Source organism: Pelobates fuscus, chromosome 10 (genome assembly GCF_036172605.1).
Source record: "Pelobates fuscus isolate aPelFus1 chromosome 10, aPelFus1.pri, whole genome shotgun sequence".
NCBI classification, from domain to species: domain Eukaryota; kingdom Metazoa; phylum Chordata; class Amphibia; order Anura; family Pelobatidae; genus Pelobates; species Pelobates fuscus.
In genome coordinates this window covers 143,910,542-143,933,806 of record NC_086326.1, presented here as the reverse complement: position 1 = coordinate 143,933,806, position 23,265 = coordinate 143,910,542, and positions in this window count along the sequence as shown.

Below are 23,265 nucleotides of genomic sequence, written 5' to 3'. Positions count from 1 at the left end.
GGGCTGAGTGACACTCACTGTCACAGGGCTGGGCTGAGTGACACTCACTGTCACAGGGCTGGGCTGAGTGACACTCACTGTCACAGGGCTGGGCTGAGTGACACTCACTGTCACAGGGCTGGGCTGAGTGACACTCACTGTCACAGGGCTGGGCTGAGTGACACTCACTGTCACAGGGCTGGGCTGAGTGACACTCACTGTAACATGGCTGGGCTGAGTGACACTCACTGTAACATGGCTGGGCTGAGTGACACTCACTGTAACATGGCTGGGCTGAGTGACACTCACTGTAACATGGCTGGGCTGAGTGACACTCACTGTAACATGGCTGGGCTGAGTGACACTCACTGTAACATGGCTGGGCTGAGTGACACTCACTGTAACATGGCTGGGCTGAGTGACACTCACTGTAACATGGCTGGGCTGAGTGACACTCACTGTAACATGGCTGGGCTGAGTGACACTCACTGTAACATGGCTGGGCTGAGTGACACTCGCTGTCACAGGGCTGGGCTGAGTGACACTCACTGTCACAGGGCTGGGCTGAGTGACACTCACTGTAACCTGGCTGGGCTGAGTGACACTCACTGTCACAGGGCTGGGCTGAGTGACACTCACTGTCACATGGCTGGGCTGAGTGACACTCACTGTGACAGGGCTGGGCTGAGTGACACTCACTGTCACAGGGCTGGGCTGAGTGACACTCACTGTCACAAGGCTGGGCTGAGTGACACTCACTGTCACAGGGCTGGGATGAGTGACACTCACTGTGACATGGCTGGGCTAAGTGACACTCACTGTAATATGGCTGGGATGAGTGACACTCACTGTAATATGGCTGGGATGAGTGACACTCACTGTAATATGGCTGGGATGAGTGACACTCACTGTGACATGGCTGGGCTGAGTGACACTCACTGTAATATGGCTGGGATGAGTGACACTCACTGTGACATGGCTGGGCTGAGTGACACTCACTGTGACATGGCTGGGATGAGTGACACTCACTGTGACATGGCTGGGCTGAGTGACACTCACTGTAATATGGCTGGGATGAGTGACACTCACTGTGACATGGCTGGGCTGAGTGACACTCACTGTGACATGGCTGGGCTGAGTGACACTCACTGTGACATGGCTGGGCTGAGTGACACTCACTGTAACATGGCTGGGTGACACTCACTGTGACATGGCTGAGTGACACTCACTGTGACATGGCTGAGTGACACTCACTGTGACATGGCTGAGTGACACTCGCTGTCACATGGCTGAGTGACACTCGCTGTCACATGGCTGAGTGACACTCGCTGTCACATGGCTGAGTGACACTCGCTGTCACATGGCTGAGTGACACTCGCTGTCACATGGCTGAGTGACACTCGCTGTCACATGGCTGAGTGACACTCGCTGTCACATGGCTGAGTGACACTCGCTGTCACATGGCTGAGTGACACTCGCTGTCACATGGCTGAGTGACACTCGCTGTCACATGGCTGAGTGACACTCGCTGTCACATGGCTTAGTGACACTCGCTGTCACATGGCTGAGTGACACTCGCTGTCACATGGCTGAGTGACACTCGCTGTCACATGGCTGGGCTGAGTGACACTCGCTGTAACATGGCTGGGCTGAGTGACACTCGCTGTCACAGGGCTGGGCTGAGTGACACTCGCTGTCACAGGGCTGGGCTGAGTGACACTCACTGTCACAGGGCTGGGCTGAGTGACACTCACTGTCACAGGGCTGGGCTGAGTGACACTCACTGTCACAGGGCTGGGCTGAGTGACACTCACTGTCACAGGGCTGGGCTGAGTGACACTCACTGTCACAGGGCTGGGCTGAGTGACACTCACTGTCACAGGGCTGGGCTGAGTGACACTCACTGTCACAGGGCTGGGCTGAGTGACACTCACTGTCACAGGGCTGGGCTGAGTGACACTCACTGTAACATGGCTGGGCTGAGTGACACTCACTGTAACATGGCTGGGCTGAGTGACACTCACTGTAACATGGCTGGGCTGAGTGACACTCACTGTAACATGGCTGGGCTGAGTGACACTCACTGTAACATGGCTGGGCTGAGTGACACTCACTGTAACATGGCTGGGCTGAGTGACACTCACTGTAACATGGCTGGGCTGAGTGACACTCACTGTAACATGGCTGGGCTGAGTGACACTCACTGTAACATGGCTGGGCTGAGTGACACTCGCTGTCACAGGGCTGGGCTGAGTGACACTCACTGTCACAGGGCTGGGCTGAGTGACACTCACTGTAACCTGGCTGGGCTGAGTGACACTCACTGTCACAGGGCTGGGCTGAGTGACACTCACTGTCACATGGCTGGGCTGAGTGACACTCACTGTGACAGGGCTGGGCTGAGTGACACTCACTGTCACAGGGCTGGGCTGAGTGACACTCACTGTCACAAGGCTGGGCTGAGTGACACTCACTGTCACAGGGCTGGGCTGAGTGACACTCACTGTCACAGGGCTGGGCTGAGTGACACTCACTGTCACAGGGCTGGGCTGAGTGACACTCACTGTCACAGGGCTGGGCTGAGTGACACTCACTGTCACAGGGCTGGGCTGAGTGACACTCACTGTAACATGGCTGGGCTGAGTGACACTCACTGTCACAGGGCTGGGCTGAGTGACACTCACTGTCACATGGCTGGGCTGAGTGACACTCACTGTCACAGGGCTGGGCTGAGTGACACTCACTGTAACATGGCTGGGCTGAGTGACACTCACTGTGACATGGCTGGGCTGAGTGACACTCACTGTCACAGGGCTGGCTGTCTGATTTCTACCTGTTGCTCAGTATCTGGAAGCGGCTGGAGACTCTACTTCCGGAATCTCACCTGGGCGCATGCTCATAATCCCCGGTGCTGCACTAGATCATAATAGTGTGATGTCACAGGAAGTTAGTTACTGGGCGACCATGCTGGGTGAGGGCAAATCATCAATATGTTGTAAGAGCAGTAAGGGCAGAAAGCGCAAACATTAGGTGTTAATATGTTGGGAATGGTCTCAAACTCTCAATGTGTTAATATGTTGGAATGGTCTCAATGTGTTAATATGATGGGAATGGTCTCAATGTGTTAATATGTTGGGAATGGTCTCAATGTGTTAATATGTTGGGAATGGTCTCAATGTGTTACTATGTTGGGAATGGTCTCAATGTGTTACTATGTTGGGAATGGTCTCAATGTGTTAATATGTTGGAATGGTCTCAATGTGTTACTATGTTGGGAATGGTCTCAATGTGTTAATATGTTGGGAATGGTCTCAATGTGTTAATATGTTGGGAATGGTCTCAATGTGTTAATATGTTGGAATGGTGTCAATGTGTTAATATGATGGAATGGTCTCAATGTGTTAATATGTTGGGAATTGTCTCAATGTGTTAATATGTTGGGAATGGTCTCAATGTGTTAATATGTTGGGAATGGTCTCAATGTGTTAATATGTTGGGAATGGACTCAATGTGTTAATATGTTGGAGTGGTCTCAATGTGTTAATATGTTGGAATGGTGTCAATGTGTTAATATGATGGAATGGTCTCAATGTGTTAATATGTTGGGAATTGTCTCAATGTGTTAATATGTTGGGAATGGTCTCAATGTGTTAATATGTTGGGAATGGTCTCAATGTGTTAATATGTTGGGAATGGTCTCAATGTGTTAATATGTTGGGAATGGTCTCAATGTGTTAATATGATGGGAATGGTCTCAATGTGTTAATATGTTGGGAATGGTCTCAATGTGTTAATATGTTGGGAATGGTCTCAATGTGTTAATATGTTGGAATGGTCTCAATGTGTTAATATGTTGGGAATGGTCTCAAACTCTCAATGTGTTAATATGTTGGGAATGGTGTCAATGTGTTAATATGTTGGGAATGGTCTCAATGTGTTAATATGTTGGAATGGTCTCAATGTGTTAATATGTTGGAATGGTCTCAATGTGTTACTATGTTGGAATGGTCTCAATGTGTTAATATGTTGGGAATGGTCTCAATGTGTTAATATGTTGGGAATGGTCTCAATGTGTTAATATGTTGGGAATGGTCTCAATGTGTTAATATGTTGGAATGGTCTCAATGTGTTAATATGTTGGGAATGGTCTCAAACTCTCAATGTGTTAATATGTTGGGAATGGTGTCAATGTGTTAATATGTTGGGAATGGTCTCAATGTGTTAATATGTTGGAATGGTGTCAATGTGTTAATATGTTGGGAATGGTCTCAATGTGTTAATATGTTGGAATGGTCTCAATGTGTTAATATGTTGGAATGGTCTCAATGTGTTAATATGTTGGAATGGTCTCAATGTGTTAATATGTTGGAATGGTGTCAATGTGTTAATATGTTGGGAATGGTGTCAATGTGTTAATATGTTGGGAATGGTCTCAATGTGTTAATATGTTGGGAATGGTCTCAATGTGTTAATATGTTGGAATGGTCTCAATGTGTTAATATGTTGGAATGGTCTCAATGTGTTAATATGTTGGGAATGGTGTCAATGTGTTAATATGTTGGGAATGGTCTCAATGTGTTAATATGTTGGGAATGGACTCAATGTGTTAATATGTTGGGAATGGTCTCAATGTGTTAATATGTTGGGAATGGTCTCAATGTGTTAATATGTTGGAATGGTCTCAATGTGTTAATATGTTGGGAATGGTCTCAATGTGTTAATATGTTGGGAATGGTCTCAATGTGTTAATATGTTGGAATGGTCTCAATGTGTTAATATGATGGAATGGACTCAATGTGTTAAAATGTTGGAATGGACTCAATGTGTTAATATGTTGGAATGGTCTCAATGTGTTAATATGTTGGAATGGTCTCAATGTGTTACTATGTTGGGAATGGACTCAATGTGTTAATATGTTGGAATGGACTCAATGTGTGAATATGTTGGAATGGTCTCAATGTGTTAATATGTTGGAATGGACTCAATGTGTTAATATGTTGGAATGGACTCAATGTGTTAATATGTTGGGAATGGTCTCAATGTGTTAATATGTTGGGAATGGTCTCAATGTGTTAATATGTTGGAATGGTCTCAATGTGTTAATATGTTGGGAATGGTCTCAAACTCTCAATGTGTTAATATGTTGGGAATGGTGTCAATGTGTTAATATGTTGGGAATGGTCTCAATGTGTTAATATGTTGGAATGGTGTCAATGTGTTAATATGTTGGGAATGGTCTCAATGTGTTAATATGTTGGAATGGTCTCAATGTGTTAATATGTTGGAATGGTCTCAATGTGTTAATATGTTGGAATGGTGTCAATGTGTTAATATGTTGGGAATGGTGTCAATGTGTTAATATGTTGGGAATGGTCTCAATGTGTTAATATGTTGGGAATGGTCTCAATGTGTTAATATGTTGGAATGGTGTCAATGTGTTAATATGTTGGGAATGGTCTCAATGTGTTAATATGTTGGAATGGTCTCAATGTGTTAATATGTTGGAATGGTCTCAATGTGTTAATATGTTGGGAATGGTGTCAATGTGTTAATATGTTGGGAATGGTCTCAATGTGTTAATATGTTGGGAATGGACTCAATGTGTTAATATGTTGGGAATGGTCTCAATGTGTTAATATGTTGGGAATGGTCTCAATGTGTTAATATGTTGGAATGGTCTCAATGTGTTAATATGTTGGGAATGGTCTCAATGTGTTAATATGTTGGGAATGGTCTCAATGTGTTAATATGTTGGAATGGTCTCAATGTGTTAATATGATGGAATGGACTCAATGTGTTAAAATGTTGGAATGGACTCAATGTGTTAATATGTTGGAATGGTCTCAATGTGTTAATATGTTGGAATGGTCTCAATGTGTTACTATGTTGGGAATGGACTCAATGTGTTAATATGTTGGAATGGACTCAATGTGTTAATATGTTGGGAATGGTCTCAATGTGTTAATATGTTGGGAATGGTCTCAATGTGTTAATATGTTGGAATGGTCTCAATGTGTTAATATGTTGGAATGGACTCAATGTGTTAATATGATGGGAATGGTCTCAATGTGTTAATATGTTGGGAATGGTCTCAATGTGTTAATATGATGGGAATGGTCTCAAACTCTCAATGTGTTAATATGTTGGGAATGGTCTCAATGTGTTAATATGTTGGGAATGGTCTCAATGTGTTAATATGTTGGGAATGGTGTCAATGTGTTAATATGTTGGGAATGGTCTCAATGTGTTAATATGTTGGGAATGGTCTCAATGTGTTAATATGTTGGGAATGGACTCAATGTGTTAATATGTTGGGAATGGTCTCAATGTGTTAATATGTTGGAATGGTCTCAATGTGTTAATATGTTGGAATGGACTCAATGTGTTAATATGATGGGAATGGTCTCAATGTGTTAATATGTTGGGAATGGTCTCAATGTGTTAATATGATGGGAATGGTCTCAAACTCTCAATGTGTTAATATGTTGGGAATGGTCTCAATGTGTTAATATGTTGGGAATGGTCTCAATGTGTTAATATGTTGGGAATGGTGTCAATGTGTTAATATGTTGGGAATGGTCTCAATGTGTTAATATGTTGGGAATGGTCTCAATGTGTTAATATGTTGGGAATGGACTCAATGTGTTAATATGTTGGGAATGGTCTCAATGTGTTAATATGTTGGAATGGTCTCAATGTGTTAATATGTTGGAATGGTCTCAATGTGTTAATATGTTGGGAATGGACTCAATGTGTTAATATGTTGGGAATGGTCTCAATGTGTTAATATGTTGGGAATGGTCTCAATGTGTTAATATATTGGAATGGACTCAATGTGTTAATATGTTGGGATGGTCTCAATGTGTTAATATGATGGAATGGTCTCAATGTGTTAATATCAGGGCCGGCGCTTCCTATAAGGCGAACTAGGCAGTCGCCTAGGGCGCCATATAGGAGGGGGCGCCCTGCGCCCCCATCGCTGGCCCTTTAAATGTTGCAACCGCCTGAGCGCTCTATAGAGAGCGCTCAGGCGACTGCCGCACTGCCTCACCTCCCCTGTAGCGTGGCCGAGCTCCTCTCGGCTGAGTGTGCACTTCCTGTCAGTCCGTCCGGGTACAGGAAACACAAGCTCCTGTACCGCGGACCGGAGAGGAGCTCGGCCACGCTACAGGGGAGGTGAGGTTAGGAGGAGAACTGGGGGAGGGGGGTAAGAAGAACTGGTGGAGGGTGGGGAGGGGAGGGTGGGGGTAAGAAGAACTGGGGGGGTAAGAAGAACGAGGGGAGGGGGTAAGAAGAAGAGGGAGGGGGAGTAAGAAGAAGAGGGGTGGGGGGGAGTAAGAAGAAGAGGGGTGGGGGGGAGTAAGAAGAAAGGGGGAGGGGGAGTAAGAAGAAGACAAGTGGAGGGGGGAGTAAGAAGAAGAGGGGAGGGGGGGAGTAAGAAGAAAGAGGGGAGGGGGAGTAAGAAGAAGACACGTGGAGGGGGGAGTAGGAAGAAGAGGGGTGGGGGAGTAAGAAGAAGAGGGGAGGGAGGAGTTAGAAGAGGGGTGGGGGAGAGTAAGAAGAAGAGGGGAGGGGGGAGTAAGAAGAAAGGGGGGGAGTAAGAAGAAAGGGGGGAGTAAGAAGAAAGGGGGAGGGGGAGTAAGAAGAAGATAAGTGGAGGGGGGAGTAAGAAGAAGAGGGGTGGGGGGAGTAAGAAGAAAGGGGGGGAGTAAGAAGAAAGGGGGGAGTAAGAAGAAAGGGGAGGGGGGAGTAAGAAGAAAGGGGGAGGGGGAGTAAGAAGAAGATAAGTGGAGGGGGGAGTAAGAAGAAGAGGGGTGGGGGGAGTAAGAAGAAAGGGGGGAGTAAGAAGAAAGGGGGAGGGGGAGTAAGAAGAAAGAGGAGAGGGGGAGTAAGAAGAAGACAAGTGGAGGGGGGAGTAAGAAGAACAGGGGTGGGGGGGAGTAAGAAGAAAGGGGGGGGTAAGAAGAAGACAAGTGGAGGGGGGAATAGGAAGAAGAGGGGAGGGGGAGTAAGAAGAAAGAGGGGAGGGGTGCAAGAAGAAGACAAGTGGAGGGGGGAGTAAGAAGGAGAGGGGAGGGGATAGTAAGAAGAAGAGGGGAGGGGGGAATAAGAAGAAAGGGGAAGGGGGGAGTAAGAAGAAAGGGGGGAGTAAGAAGAAAGGGGGGTAAGAAGAACACGGGGGGAGTAAGAAGAAGGGAGAGCTCTTTCACACTACACGCACACACACAATGCATCCCTATACATACACAGAAACACACAATGCATCCCTTACACACGCATGCAAACACGCACACTGCTTCTCCTACATACACACAGAAACAATGCATTTCTTACACACACTCAATGCACACACTTACAGACACACACCTTGCATCCCTTATGCACACAAACACAGATTCAAACAATGGATCCCTTACAGACAACCACAAACACACACTGCTTCCACTACACACAAACACACTGCATCACCTACACAAACTGGTATGCCTATACACTACATTCCATAAGCACACACATTAGATCCTCTACAATAACACATAACACATGCCCTACACACTACACTCCCTGTGAGCTAATTTAATGGGTGGAACATATAGGTGGACTTATGGGTGGGCCTTATGGGCAGAGGCGGCTCTCTAATTAGGCGGTTTAGGCGGCCGCCTAAGGCCTCGCGCTGGCGGGGGCCTCGCGGCCGCCTAAACCACCTGTGAGCAGAGTGTGTCAGGTCCTCGGTCAGTGACCGAGGACCTGACACCAGGAGGGGGCCCGGCGGCTTGCCCGGTATGCCGCCGGGTGCGAGGCCCCTCCTGGCTGCCCGGCCACCATCGCAGACACTGGTCTGCAGCTCCGCAGTGTGCAGAGCTGCAGACCATGTGACTCGCGAGAATTGGCCAATCAGAGCGTTGCCGCGGGTTACCGCGGCAACGTTCTGAAATCTCGCGAGATTACATGGTCTGCAGCTATGCGGAGCTGCAGACCGGAAGCAGTGGCCACCGGACCACCAGGGAACCCACTGGACCACCAGGGAAAGGTAGGCTCTCCCTCCCCATCACCCCCACCACACTCAGCCTCACCCACAGCATCACCCCCCACCACCCTCAGCCTCACCCCCCACCACCCTCAGCCTCACCCCCACCACCCTCAGCTTCACCCCCCCCACCCTCAGCCTCACCCCCCCACCATCACCCCCCACCACTCTCACCATCACCCCCCACCACTCTCACCATCACCCCCCACCACCCTCAGCCTCACCCCCACCACCATCACCCTCAGCCTCACCCCCACCATCCTCAGCCTCACTCCTCACCATCACCCCCCACCACTCTCACCATCACCTCCCACCACTCTCACCATCACCTCCCACCACTCTCACCATCACCCCCCAGCACCCTCAGCCTCACCCCCCACCATCACCCCCCGCCACCCTCAGCCTCACCCCCCACCACCCTCAGCCTCACCCCCCCACCCTCAGCCTCACCCCCCTCACCATCACCCCCCACCACTCTCACCATCACCCCCACCACCCTCAGCCTCACCCCCCACAACCATCACCCCCCACCACCCTCAGCCTCACCCCCCACCACCATCAGCCTCACCCCCACCACCATCACCCCCCACCACCCTCAGCCTCACCCCCACCACCCTCAGCCTCACCCCCCCTCCCCACCCTCACCCCCCACCACCATCACCCCCCACCACCCTCAGCCTCACCCCCACCACCCTCAGCCTCACCCCCCCACCCTCAGTCTCACCCCCCCAGTATCACCCCCCACCACTCTCACCATCACCCCCACCACCATCACACACCACCCTCAGCTGCACCCCCCACCACCATCACCCCCCACCACCCTCAGCCTCACCCCCCACCATCACCCCTCCCCACCCTCACCATCACCCCCCACCACCCTCAGCCTCACCCCCTACCACCATCACCCCCCACCACCCTCAGCTTTACCCCCCACCACCCTCAGCTTTACCCACCACCACCCTCAGCTTTACCCCCCACCACCCTCAGCCTCATCCCCCACCACCCTCAGCCTCACCACCCTCATCATCACCACCCCCCCACCACCCTCATCATCACCACCATCCCCCACCACCCTCATCATCACCACCACCCTCAGCATCACTCCCCCCACCACCCTCAGCATCACTCCCCCTCACCACCCTCAGCCTCACCCCCACCACCCTCAGCATAACCCTCCGTCACCACCCTCAGCCTCACCCCACTCACCATCACCCCCTCCTTCCCACATTACCCCCTCTCACTCTCACATTACCCCCTCTCACTCTCACATTACCCCCTCTCACTCTCACATTACCCCCTCTCACTCTCACATTACCCCCTCTCACTCTCACATTACCCCCTCTCACTCTCACATTACCCCCCTCACTCTCACATTACCCCCCCCACTCTCACATTAGCCCCCCCACTCTCACATTACCCCCCCACTCTCACATTAGCCCCCCCACTCTCACATTAGCCCCCCCACTCTCACATTACCCACCCACTCTCACATTATGCCCCCTCACTCTCACATTATGCCCCCTCACTCTCACATTACCCCCCTCTCACTCTCACATTACCCCCTCTCACTCTCACATTACCCCCCTCTCACTCTCACATTACCCCTCTCACTCTCACATTACCCCCCCTCACTCTCACATTACCCCCCTCACTCTTACATTACCCCTCACTTTTACATTACCCCCCCTCACTCTCACATTACCATCACCCCCCGCTCCCTGTCACATTACCATCACCCCCCGCTCCCTCTCACCATCAACCCCCCGCTCCCTCTCACCATCAACCCCCCGCTCCCTCTCACCATCAACCCCCCGCTCCCTCTCACCATCACACCCCCCGCTCCCTCTCACCATCACACCCCCCGCTCCCTCTCACCATCACACCCCCCCGCTCCCTCTCACCATCACACCCCCCGCTCCCTCTCACCATCACACCCCCCGCTCCCTCTCACCATCACACCCCCCGCTCCCTCTCACCATCACACCCCCCGCTCCCTCTCACCATCACACCCCCGCTCCCTCTCACCATCATCCCCCCGCTCCCTCTCACCATCACCCCCCTTTCACCATCACCCGCCTCTCACATCACCCCCCTTTCACCATCACCCGCCTCTCACCATCACCCCCCCCCCCCATACACACAACACACTTCAAGCAGCTACCCCATACAGAGGCGGCTCTAGACTTTATGAGGCCTTAGGCGAAACTCAAACATGAGGCCCCACTAACAAAAAAGTGTCAGTGTATGTGCCTGAGAGTGTCTGACAGAGTATCCTTGTGTGTGAATGTATGTTTTTGTCTGAGACCCTATGTGTATGGGGTAGCTGCTTGAAGTGTGTTGTGTGTATGGGGGGGTGATGGTGAGAAGGAGAGGCGGGTGAGGGTGACAGGGAGGTGATGGTGTGGGGGGTGATGTGAGAGGGGTGATGGTAATGTGAGAAGGGGGGGTAATGTGAGAAGGAGGGGGAGTTGATGGTGAGGGGGGGTAGATGGTGAGGGGGGGTAGATGGTGAGGGGGGGTAGATGGTGAGGGGGTAGATGGTGAGGGGGGTAGATGGTGAGGGGGGTAGATGGTGAGGGGGGGTAGATGGTGAGGGGGGGTAGATGGTGAGGGGGGTAGATGGTGAGGGGGGGGTAGATGGTGAGGGGGGGGTAGATGGTGAGGGGGGGGTAGATGCTGAGGGGGTAGATGCTGAGGGTGGTGGGGGATGGTGAGGCAGAGGGTGGTGGGGGATGGTGAGGCAGAGGGTGGTGGGGTGGTGAGGCTGAGGGTGGTGGGGTGGTGAGGCTGAGGGTGGTGGGGGTGGTGAGGGTGGTGGGGGTGGTGGTGAGGATGAGGGTGGTGAGGCTGAGGGTGGTGGTGAGGCTGAGGGTGGTGGGGGTGATGCTGGGGGTGGTGCTGAGGGTGGTGGGGGTGATGCTGGGGGTGGTGCTGAGAGTGGTGGGGGTGATGCTGAGGGTGGTGGGGTGGTGAGGCTGAGGGGGGTGGTGAGGCTGAGGGGGTGGGGGTGATGTTGAGGGTGGGGGGGCGGTGAGGCTGAGGGTGGTGGTGAGGCAGAGGGTGGTGGGGGTGATGTTGAGGGTGGTGGGGGTGATGTTGAGGGTGGTGGTGGGGTGAGGCTAAGGGTGGGGGGGTGGTGATGCTGAGCGTGGTGTGGGGGTGGTGAGGCTGAGGGTGGTGTGGGGGGTGGTGATGCTGAGGGTGGTGATGCTGAGGGTGGTGGGGGGGGGTAGTGAGGGTGGTGGGGGGTAGTGAGGCTGAGGGTGGTGTGAGGGGTATTGAGGCTGAGGGTAGGGGGGGGCGTAGTGAGGCTGTGGGGGGTAGTGAGGCTGAGGGAGGTGGGGGTGAGGCTGAGGGTGGTGTGGGGGTAGTGGGGCTGAGGGTGGTGGGGGGTGAGGCTGAGGGTGGTGTGGGGGTAGTGGGGCTGAGGGAGGTGGGGGTGAGGCTGAGGGTGGTGTGGGGGTAGTGGGGCTGAGGGTGGTGGGGGGTGAGGCTGAGGGTGGTGTGGGGGGTAGTGGGGCTGAGGGTGGTGGGGGGTGAGGCTGAGGGGGGTGTGGGGGGTAGTGAGGCTGAGGGAGGTGGGGGTGAGGCTGAGGGTGGTGTGGGGGTAGTGAGGCTGAGGGAGGTGGGGGTGAGGCTGAGGGTGGTGTGGGGGTAGTGGGGCTGAGGGTGGTGGGGGGTGAGGCTGAGGGTGGTGTGGGGGGTAGTGGGGCTGAGGGAGGTGGGGGGGTGAGGCTGAGGGTTGTGTGGGGGGTAGTGGGGCTGAGGGTGGTGGGGGGTGAGGCTGAGGGTGGTGTGGGGGTAGTGAGGCTGGGGGCAGGGTGAGGCTGAACCTACCTTAATTTCCCTGGTGGTCCAGTGGGCTCCCTGGTGGTCCGGTGGCCACTGCTTCCGGTCTGCAGCTCCGCTGAGCTGCAGACCATGTAATCTCGCGAGTGAATCAGAGCGTTGCCGTGGTAACCCGCGGCAACGCTCTGATTGGCCGGTTCTCGCGAGACACATGGTCTGCAGCTCTGCTCACTGCGGAGCTGCAGACCAGTGTCTGCGGTGGCTGGCCGGGCAGCCAGGAGGGGCCTCGCACCCGGCGGCATACCGGGCAAGCCGCCGGGCCCCCTCCTGGTGTCAGGTCCTCGGTCACTGACCGAGGACCTGACACACTCTGCCCACAGGCGGTTTAGGCGGCCGCGAGGCCCCAGCCAGCGCGAGGCCTTAGGCGGCCGCCTAAACCGCCTAATTAGAGAGCCGCCTCTGACCCCATACACAGGGTCTCAGACAAAAACGCAAACATGCTCACAGAGACATACATTCACACACACAATGATACTCTCTGTCAGACACACTCTCAGGCACATACACAGGTAGACAGTGCATCAATGTGTATATGTGACACTTTTTTGTTAGTGGGGCCTCATGTTTGCGTTTCGCCTAAGGCCTCATAAAGTCTAGAGCCGCCTCTGCTTATGGGCATACTCACCGTCAGGCCCTGGGGCCCAGACCTTGAGCTGTGTAAGGGGCCTCAAAAAATGGAACTGCTTCCTGTTCTCCCAGAACATTGAATTTTGTGACCGCAGTTACAAACAGCCTCCAGAGATCCTGTTCTACACCAGACCAGTGGAGCCAGACTGCAGCTAGAGCCCATCACCATCTTCATCTGGTTGTAAGTAGGCAATCTAGTATATTATTAGTGACACTAATCTCTAATTAACCTCACATTAAAAGGACACTATAGTCCCCAGAACCACTGCAGCTTAATGAAGTGCTTCCAGTGTCTAAAGCCTGTCCCTGCAGGCTTTTTAATGTAAACACAGTGTGCAGCACTGGCGTTGGTTCATATGGCAGATCATATGGGTGGGGCATTGTGATGTCACATGGGGGGTGGGGCGGCAACATTTTATTTTGCCTAGGGCGGCAAAAATCCTTGTACCGGCCCTGGTTAATATGATGGAATGGTCTCAATGTGTTAATATGTTGGGAATGGTCTCAATGTGTTAATATGTTGGGAATGGTCTCAATGTGTTAATATGTTGGAATGGTCTCAATGTGTTAATATGTTGGGAATGATCTCAATGTGTTAATATGTTGGAATGGTCTCAATGTGTTACTATGTTGGAATGGTCTCAATGTGTTAATATGATGGGAATGGTCTCAATGTGTTAATATGTTGGGAATGGTCTCAATGTGTTAATATGTTGGGAATGGTCTCAATGTGTTAATATGTTGGGAATGGACTCAATGTGTTAATATGTTGGAATGGTCTCAATGTGTTACTATGTTGGAATGGTCTCAATGTGTTAATATGATGGCATGGTCTCAATGTGTTACTATGTTGGAATGGTCTCAATGTGTTAATATGTTGGGAATGGTCTCAATGTGTTAATATGTTGGGAATGGTCTCAATGTGTTAATATGTTGGGAATGGACTCAATGTGTTAATATGTTGGAATGGTCTCAATGTGTTACTATGTTGGAATGGTCTCAATGTGTTAATATGATGGCATGGTCTCAATGTGTTAATATGTTGGAAATGGTCTCAATGTGTTAATACGTTGGAATGGTCTCAATGTGTTAATATGTTGGGAATGGTCTCAATGTGTTAATATGTTGGAATGGTCTCAATGTGTTAATATGTTGGGAATGGACTCAATGTGTTAATATGTTGGAATGGTCTCAATGTGTTAATATGTTGGAAATGGACTCAATGTGTTAATATGTTGGAATGGTCTCAATGTGTTAATATGTTGGGAATGGTCTCAATGTGTTAATATGTTGGAATGGACTCAATGTGTTAATATGTTGGGAATGGACTCAATGTGTTAATATGTTGGAATGGTCTCAATGTGTTAATATGTTGGGAATGGACTCTATGTGTTAATATGTTGGAATGGTCTCAATGTGTTAATATGATGGGAATGGTCTCAATGTGTTAATATGTTGGGAATGGTCTCAATGTGTTAATATGTTGGGAATGGTCTCAATGTGTTAATATGTTGGGAATGGACTCAATGTGTTAATATGTTGGAATGGTCTCAATGTGTTAATATGTTGGGAATGGTCTCAATGTGTTAATATGTTGGAATGGTCTCAATGTGTTAATATGTTGGAATGGTCTCAATGTGTTAATATGTTGGGAATGGTCTCAATGTGTTAATATGTTGGGAATGGACTCAATGTGTTAATATGTTGGGAATGGTCTCAATGTGTTAATATGTTGGGAATGGACTCAATGTGTTAATATGTTGGGAATGGTCTCAATGTGTTAATATGTTGGAATGGTCTCAATGTGTTAATATGTTGGAATGGTCTCAATGTGTTACTATGTTGGGAATGGACTCAATGTGTTAATATGTTGGGAATGGTCTCAATGTGTTAATATGTTGGAATGGTCTCAATGTGTTAATATGTTGGAATGGTCTCAATGTGTTACTATGTTGGGAATGGACTCAATGTGTTAATATGTTGGAATGTACTCAATGTGTTAATATGTTGGGAATGGACTCAATGTGTTAATATGTTGGGAATGGACTCAATGTGTTAATATGTTGGAATGGTCTCAATGTGTTAATATGTTGGAATGGTCTCAATGTGTTACTATGTTGGGAATGGACTCAATGTGTTAATATGTTGGAATGGACTCAATGTGTTAATATGTTGGGAATGGTCTCAATGTGTTAATATGTTGGGAATGGTCTCAATGTGTTAATATGTTGGGAATGGTCTCAATGTGTTAATATGTTGGGAATGGACTCAATGTGTTAATATGTTGGAATGGTCTCAATGTGTTACTATGTTGGAATGGTCTCAATGTGTTAATATGATGGCATGGTCTCAATGTGTTACTATGTTGGAATGGTCTCAATGTGTTAATATGTTGGGAATGGTCTCAATGTGTTAATATGTTGGGAATGGTCTCAATGTGTTAATATGTTGGGAATGGACTCAGTGTGTTAATATGTTGGGAATGGTCTCAATGTGTTAATATGTTGGGAATGGTCTCAATGTGTTAATATGATGGCATGGTCTCAATGTGTTAATATGTTGGAAATGGTCTCAATGTGTTAATACGTTGGAATGGTCTCAATGTGTTAATATGTTGGGAATGGTCTCAATGTGTTAATATGTTGGAATGGTCTCAATGTGTTAATATGTTGGGAATGGACTCAATGTGTTAATATGTTGGAATGGTCTCAATGTGTTAATATGTTGGAAATGGACTCAATGTGTTAATATGTTGGAATGGTCTCAATGTGTTAATATGTTGGGAATGGACTCAATGTGTTAATATGTTGGGAATGGACTCAATGTGTTAATATGTTGGAATGGTCTCAATGTGTTAATATGTTGGGAATGGACTCTATGTGTTAATATGTTGGAATGGTCTCAATGTGTTAATATGATGGGAATGGTCTCAATGTGTTAATATGTTGGGAATGGTCTCAATGTGTTAATATGTTGGGAATGGTCTCAATGTGTTAATATGTTGGGAATGGACTCAATGTGTTAATATGTTGGAATGGTCTCAATGTGTTAATATGTTGGGAATGGTCTCAATGTGTTAATATGTTGGAATGGTCTCAATGTGTTAATATGTTGGAATGGTCTCAATGTGTTAATATGTTGGGAATGGTCTCAATGTGTTAATATGTTGGGAATGGACTCAATGTGTTAATATGTTGGGAATGGTCTCAATGTGTTAATATGTTGGGAATGGACTCAATGTGTTAATATGTTGGGAATGGTCTCAATGTGTTAATATGTTGGAATGGTCTCAATGTGTTAATATGTTGGAATGGTCTCAATGTGTTACTATGTTGGGAATGGACTCAATGTGTTAATATGTTGGGAATGGTCTCAATGTGTTAATATGTTGGAATGGTCTCAATGTGTTAATATGTTGGAATGGTCTCAATGTGTTACTATGTTGGGAATGGACTCAATGTGTTAATATGTTGGAATGTACTCAATGTGTTAATATGTTGGGAATGGACTCAATGTGTTAATATGTTGGGAATGGACTCAATGTGTTAATATGTTGGAATGGTCTCAATGTGTTAATATGTTGGAATGGTCTCAATGTGTTACTATGTTGGGAATGGACTCAATGTGTTAATATGTTGGAATGGACTCAATGTGTTAATATGTTGGGAATGGTCTCAATGTGTTAATATGTTGGGAATGGTCTCAATGTGTTAATATGTTGGGAATTGTCTCAATGTGTTAATATGTTGGGAATTGTCTTAATGTGTTAATATGATGGAATGATCTCAATGCGTTAATATGATGGAATGGTCTCAATCTGTTAATATGTTGGAAATTATCTCAATGTGTTAATATCCTGGGAATGGTTGAGATCTGGGACAATAAAGATTTATTACTGGAATACTGAGTGGGACCAGACGGGACTGGGTTATAAATCTGTAATAACATTACTGATACTGAACAAAGTTTGTAAAACTGGAAATACACTTGGGATCAGTACTGTGAAATATTTCCTTAGTTGGAAATCGTAGTGTATTGACAAGGCAAGTTCAAATTAGAAGGGATTCTTTGAACACCATAACAACTGTCAATCCTTGTAGAGTTATGGTGCAATGAATACTGTGCTTCCTGCCTACAGTGTTTGCAATGTTACTTCCTCATTTCACAGCCTCCCGTAGCTGGGGCAATGGGCACCCAGCACCCATGACTTGAACCTGTACAGATTGGCAACATTTTAATGGATTTCAGCCTCCCCGCTCACATCTTTTAGATGCCAGTAACCACAAACCACCATGCCAGCCCTGTAGTCCATAAACATGTGAAAGCAAAGGTAGCAGTTCTTCTATCTACCTTTCAAGTCTTAAAAAACATTCCATTGGTGTCCACAGTGATTGCTTCTTATTTAGCACTTTTCCCCAGAAGAGCGCCTAAATAAATCTCCCCCATATTGTTTTATTTAGTAGAGGCCTGCACAACATACGGCCCGCAGGCCACTTGTGGCCCGCCAAAGGATTTCAAGCGGCCCGCAAAAAGTCTGAGTGCAGTGAGGAGAGAGAGCCCAACCCACACACACACTGTCACCATCGACACAAACTGTCACTCCCCCACACAAACTGACACTCTTACACACACTGTCAGCCCCCCCCCCACTCACACTGTCACTCTTTCACACACTGTTGCCCCCCTCACACACTGTTGCCCCCCCTCCCAGACACTGTCACCCACACATAGTCGCCCTCATACACTGTCACCCCCGTCACGCACTCAACCCCTCACACACTAATCTTCCCCACACACACACACTTACCCTTACCCACTGTAATCCCTTTAGACACACACTGCAATCTACCTCACACAGTCCCTCTCACACACCGGCACCCTCCTCACAAACTGTCACCCACACACACACACACGCACACACACACACACGCACACAGTCACCCCTCACACACAGTCCCCCATCACACAGTGTCACACTCACGGTCAGCCCACCACAGTCACACCCCCCTACATTGTCATGCCCCCATACACAGTCACCCTCATACACATACACTGTCACTCCCCCTCACACATCATCACCATCCCTCACACACACTTTAACCCCCACCATACAGAGAAACTGCCACCCACACACAGTCAACCCAATAATGAAAGGAAGAGGTAAAAAATGAGGGGTAATAGAATGAAAGGAGAGAGAAACAGTTAGTAGTAAAATAATTAAATGAAAAGATAGATAGTAAGGAGTAAAAGCATGAATGGAAATTGTAACGGATACCTTCCGTTAATGGACGCTTCCTAGCTTGCGCCGAGGACCACAAGCACCGCACTGGACACCACAACCACCGCAGACTCCACAACCGCTGTAGCTTAACTGGAGCCGCGCCGTCTTCCGTCCACCCTGGAATCAGTTCTGTCCTCCAGGACTGTGTGGGGAAGACCTCTCCTCCAGGAGAGCGTATCAGGAACAAAAGCTAAGTGATTAAAGCTCAAGGGAGTATGCAGCACATAGCAATCCCCAGTGTGAATATAGCTGTCCCCTCCAATCACGAGACAAGACTACGTGTTGAGGGTCAAGAAGAACTCATGTTTAATGGCAGGTACTCTGCTTTTACGCAGTGCTCCCCTGCAAGGGAGACACCCACAGGCTATTAGGCATTAACCAACCAGATAACGGTTACATCCCACAGATTCCCTCCCCTCTGCTTGGGAGATAATTGAGCTTCTTACTGTATCTACTCAATTATCTCCAAGCTAAAACTTATACATTTTTATGCATTTTTATAACTCCAAAACTATACATCCAATATTAATTAAGTCACATATTATTAATCAGCACACTTTACTTACAAACATGTCCAAAATTCAGCCAATTCCATCCAGGGGTTAAAGAGTTAGCTGGAAGTCCTTTATGACCGACCGCAAGCACATTTTCCTGCCCAAAACAGTTCCATGGATTTGGGCTATGCGGTCCGTCTATTTTACACCGAGAAATCTTCGAACGGGACTTAGTCTCCAGCCGCGGTATCGAAGAAGGTACGGGTCAGCGGTGTTCGTGCAATTGGGTAGCCGCTAACAGTTCCATAGATTTGGCTGCACACACCGCTGACCGTGTTCGAATAAGTTAAAATGGCGACTTCGGCACTTCGACGACTTCGGCACTTCGACTGCATACGAAGTGCCAGTTTAAAAGTTTGTAACACTGTTCCAAAGCATTTAAAGGGCCAGGAACAGCATTATAAAAATCCATTATGCCCAAATACAGTTCTTAAAGGGCAATACATTCCAGGGCCATAGTCGCAGGGCAGAAGGCTAGCGATCAGTCCTCTCCAATGCCAAGTGGCAAATGGCAGTTTGTCACAGAAATGATACACAGTAAGGAGAACAAGAATGAAAAGAATGAATGGGAAGCATACATAGTAAGGAGTAAAACAATAAAATAATAAATATCATATATGCAGTCTGAAGATGTTAAGCCTATTTTAAATTTAGCCCCTACTTACTGCCAGGCTATGCAGGTCTGATTTAGTACATAATTAGGACTGACCCTTCTTCCAGGCACTTTCCCAAGTAATATATACTAAAACGTTCACTTTACTGAATTATTTAAAGGATCACTATAGGGTCAGGAACACAAACATGTATTCCTGACCCTATATTGTTAAAATCACCATCTAGCCCCCCCCCCCCCCTATATAAAAATCCATTATGCCCAAATGCAGTTCTTAAAGGGCAATACATTCCATAATTATTTTTTGGGGGGAGGGGGTGACTAGGGGTTTGGGGACCCCTAGTCACCTGGGGAGGACATTTTTGTTAGGGCCCCCACCAGCCGCTCAGGGGTGGTGGCCGGGGGGGAGGACAATAGGTCCCCCTCCCTATTGGTATTTAGGGCCCCCACCCGCCGCTTAGGGGTGGGGGCCAGGGGGGAGAACATTATGTCCCCCCCTTTATTAGTATATAGGGCCCCCACCCACCGCTATGGGGTGGGGGCCAAGGGGAGGACATTAGGTCCCCCCCCTTTATTAGTATTTAGGGTCCCCACCCGCCGCTCAGGGGTGGGGGCCAGGGGGGAGACCATTAGGTGTCCCCCCCCTTATTTTACTATAGGGCCCCCACCCACTGCTCAGGGGTGGGGGCCAGGGGGGAGGACATTAGGTCCCCCTCTATTACTAACTAGGGCCCCCACCCACCGCTCAGGGGTGGGGGCCAGGGGGGAGGACATTAGGTGTCCCCCCCCCTTTTTAGTATTTAGGGCCCCCACCCGCCACTCAGGGGTGGGGGCCAGGGGGAGGACATTAGGTCCCCCCCCTTTATTAGTATTTAGGGCCCCCATCCGCCGCTCAGGGGTGGGGGCCAGGGGGGAGAACATTAGGTGTCCCCCCTTATTTTACTGTAGGGCCCCACCCACTGCTCAGGGGTGGGGGCCAGGGGGGAGGACATTAGGTGTCCCCCCCCTATTAGTATTTAAGGCCCCCACCCACTGCTCAGGGGTGGGGGCCAGGGGGGAGGACATTAGGTCCCCCCTATTACTGTTTAGGGCCCCCCACCCACCGCTCAGGGGTGGGGGCCAGGGGGGAGAACATTAGGTGTCCCCCCTTATTTTACTGTAGGGCCCCGCCCACTGCTCAGGGGTGGGGGCCAGGGGGCAGGACATTAGGTCCCCCCTATTACTGTTTAGGGCCCCCCACCCACCGCTCAGGGGTGGGGGCCAGGGGGGAGGACATTAGGTGTCCCCCCCCTATTAGTATTTAAGGCTCCCACCCGCCGCTCAGGGGTGGGGGCCAGGGGGGGAGGACCTTAGGTTCCCCCCCCTTTTTAGTATTTAGGGCCCCCACCCGCCACTCAGGGGTGGGGGCCAGGTGGGAGGACATTAGGTTCCCCCCTTATTATAATTGTATACAATGTAACATTTTTCTTCTTTCGCTGGGTAAGTATATTAGTACAGGCATTTCTCACTTTATGAACTCTCGATTTATGAACTCCCGACTTTATGAACTTTTCTTGGATGTGCCGCCATTTTGTTTCACCTCCATTTTGTGTCAGTGGTCCACGGATCAGGACCGTGAAGAGTGCTTTGGAGCACAAACAAGAATAATTTGTGGTCAGGAGTAGACAAGAAGAGAGATGAGGATCAGGAAATTAGTTCTCACTTTATGAACTCTCACTTTATGAACTACGCTTCGGAACCAATTAGTTCGTAAAGTCAGGAACTACCTGTACTTAGGCAATACTGTGCTTCGGAACTTCGGCACTTCGGAACTTCGGCACTTCAGCACTTCGGAACTTCGGCACTTCGGAAATTCGGTAATTTCGGAACTTCGGGACCTCGGCAATTCGGCACTTCAGCAATTCGGACATTCGGAAGTACCCGAATGTCCGAATTGCCCGAAATTCGGCCGAATTCATATTCGGGCCGAAACTAATTGCACATGTCTACTCATTATCTCACAGGAGGATACAAGGAGTGTTTAAGTGTAACTGTACCTTATGATTGGCTATTTAGTTTGTGTACTGTGGGATGTCCTCCTGCAAGGGGACCTCCATAAAAGCCTGTGTGGTCTCAATAAACATCAGTCTTGTTACACCATTCATCATGTTTCAGCTGGTGTTTGGGTACCTGATTACTACTTGGGGAAAGCTGTACTAGACAATTTTGTTTCTTTGGACTTTAACTACCGACTAGAAGAACCGAACGGCTGAGAGCCTGGGTGATTATAGCTCGCCATTCGGTTCTTCTAGTCGGTAGTTAAAGTCCAAAGAAACGCTCAAATCATACGAACCCATAGCTACCACTTCAGGGTTTGTTACACACCGCATCAAAGGGACGATGGACAGGGCCATGTACCGTCAAATCTTGGGTGAGAACCTCCTTTCCTCAGTCAGGCCATTGCAAATGGGTCGTTGATGGGTATTCCAGCATGACAATGACCCAAAACACACAGCCAAGGCAACAAAGGAGTGGCTCAAGAAGAAGCACAATAAGGTCCTGGAGTGGCCTAGCCAGTCCCCAGACTTTAATCCCATAGAAAAATCTATGGAGGGAGCTGAAGGTCCGAGTTACCAAACGTCAGCCTCGAAACCTTAATGACTTGGAGAGAATCTGCAAACAGGAGTGGGACAAAATCCCTCCTGAGATGTATGCAAACCTGGTGGCCAACTGCAAGACACATCTGACCTCTGTGATTACCAACAAGGGTTTTGCCACCAAGCACTAAGTCGAAGGGGTCAAATACTTATTTTACTCATTGACATGCAAATCAATGTATAACTTTTTTTGACAAGCGTTTTTCTGGATTTTTGTTGTTGTTGTTATGCTCTCTCTCACTGTGAAAATACACCTACCATTAAAATTATAAACTGATCATTTCTTTGTCAGTGGGCAAACGTTCAATATCAGCAGGGGATCAAATACTTTTTCCCCTCACTGTACTAGGGATCGACCGATTATCGGTTTTACCGATATAATCGGCCGATATTCGGTATTTTCGGCAATATCGGTATCGGCCAATAGGGATACCGATATTGCCGATAATACCTCCCAGGACCGCCAGGCTCATTACAAGCCCGGCGGTCCTGGGGGGGCGGGCAGCAAGCATTTACTCACCTCCCAGCAACTCCTCCAGCTCCCCAGTGTAAATCTCGCGAGACCCGCGGCCAGCTCTGACGGCCGCGGGTCTCGCAAGATTTACACTGGGGAGCTGGAGGAGCTGCTGGGAGGTGAGTAAACGCTTGCTGCCCACCCCACCCCCCCTCCCCTCGCTAAACTAATGCCACTGGACCAC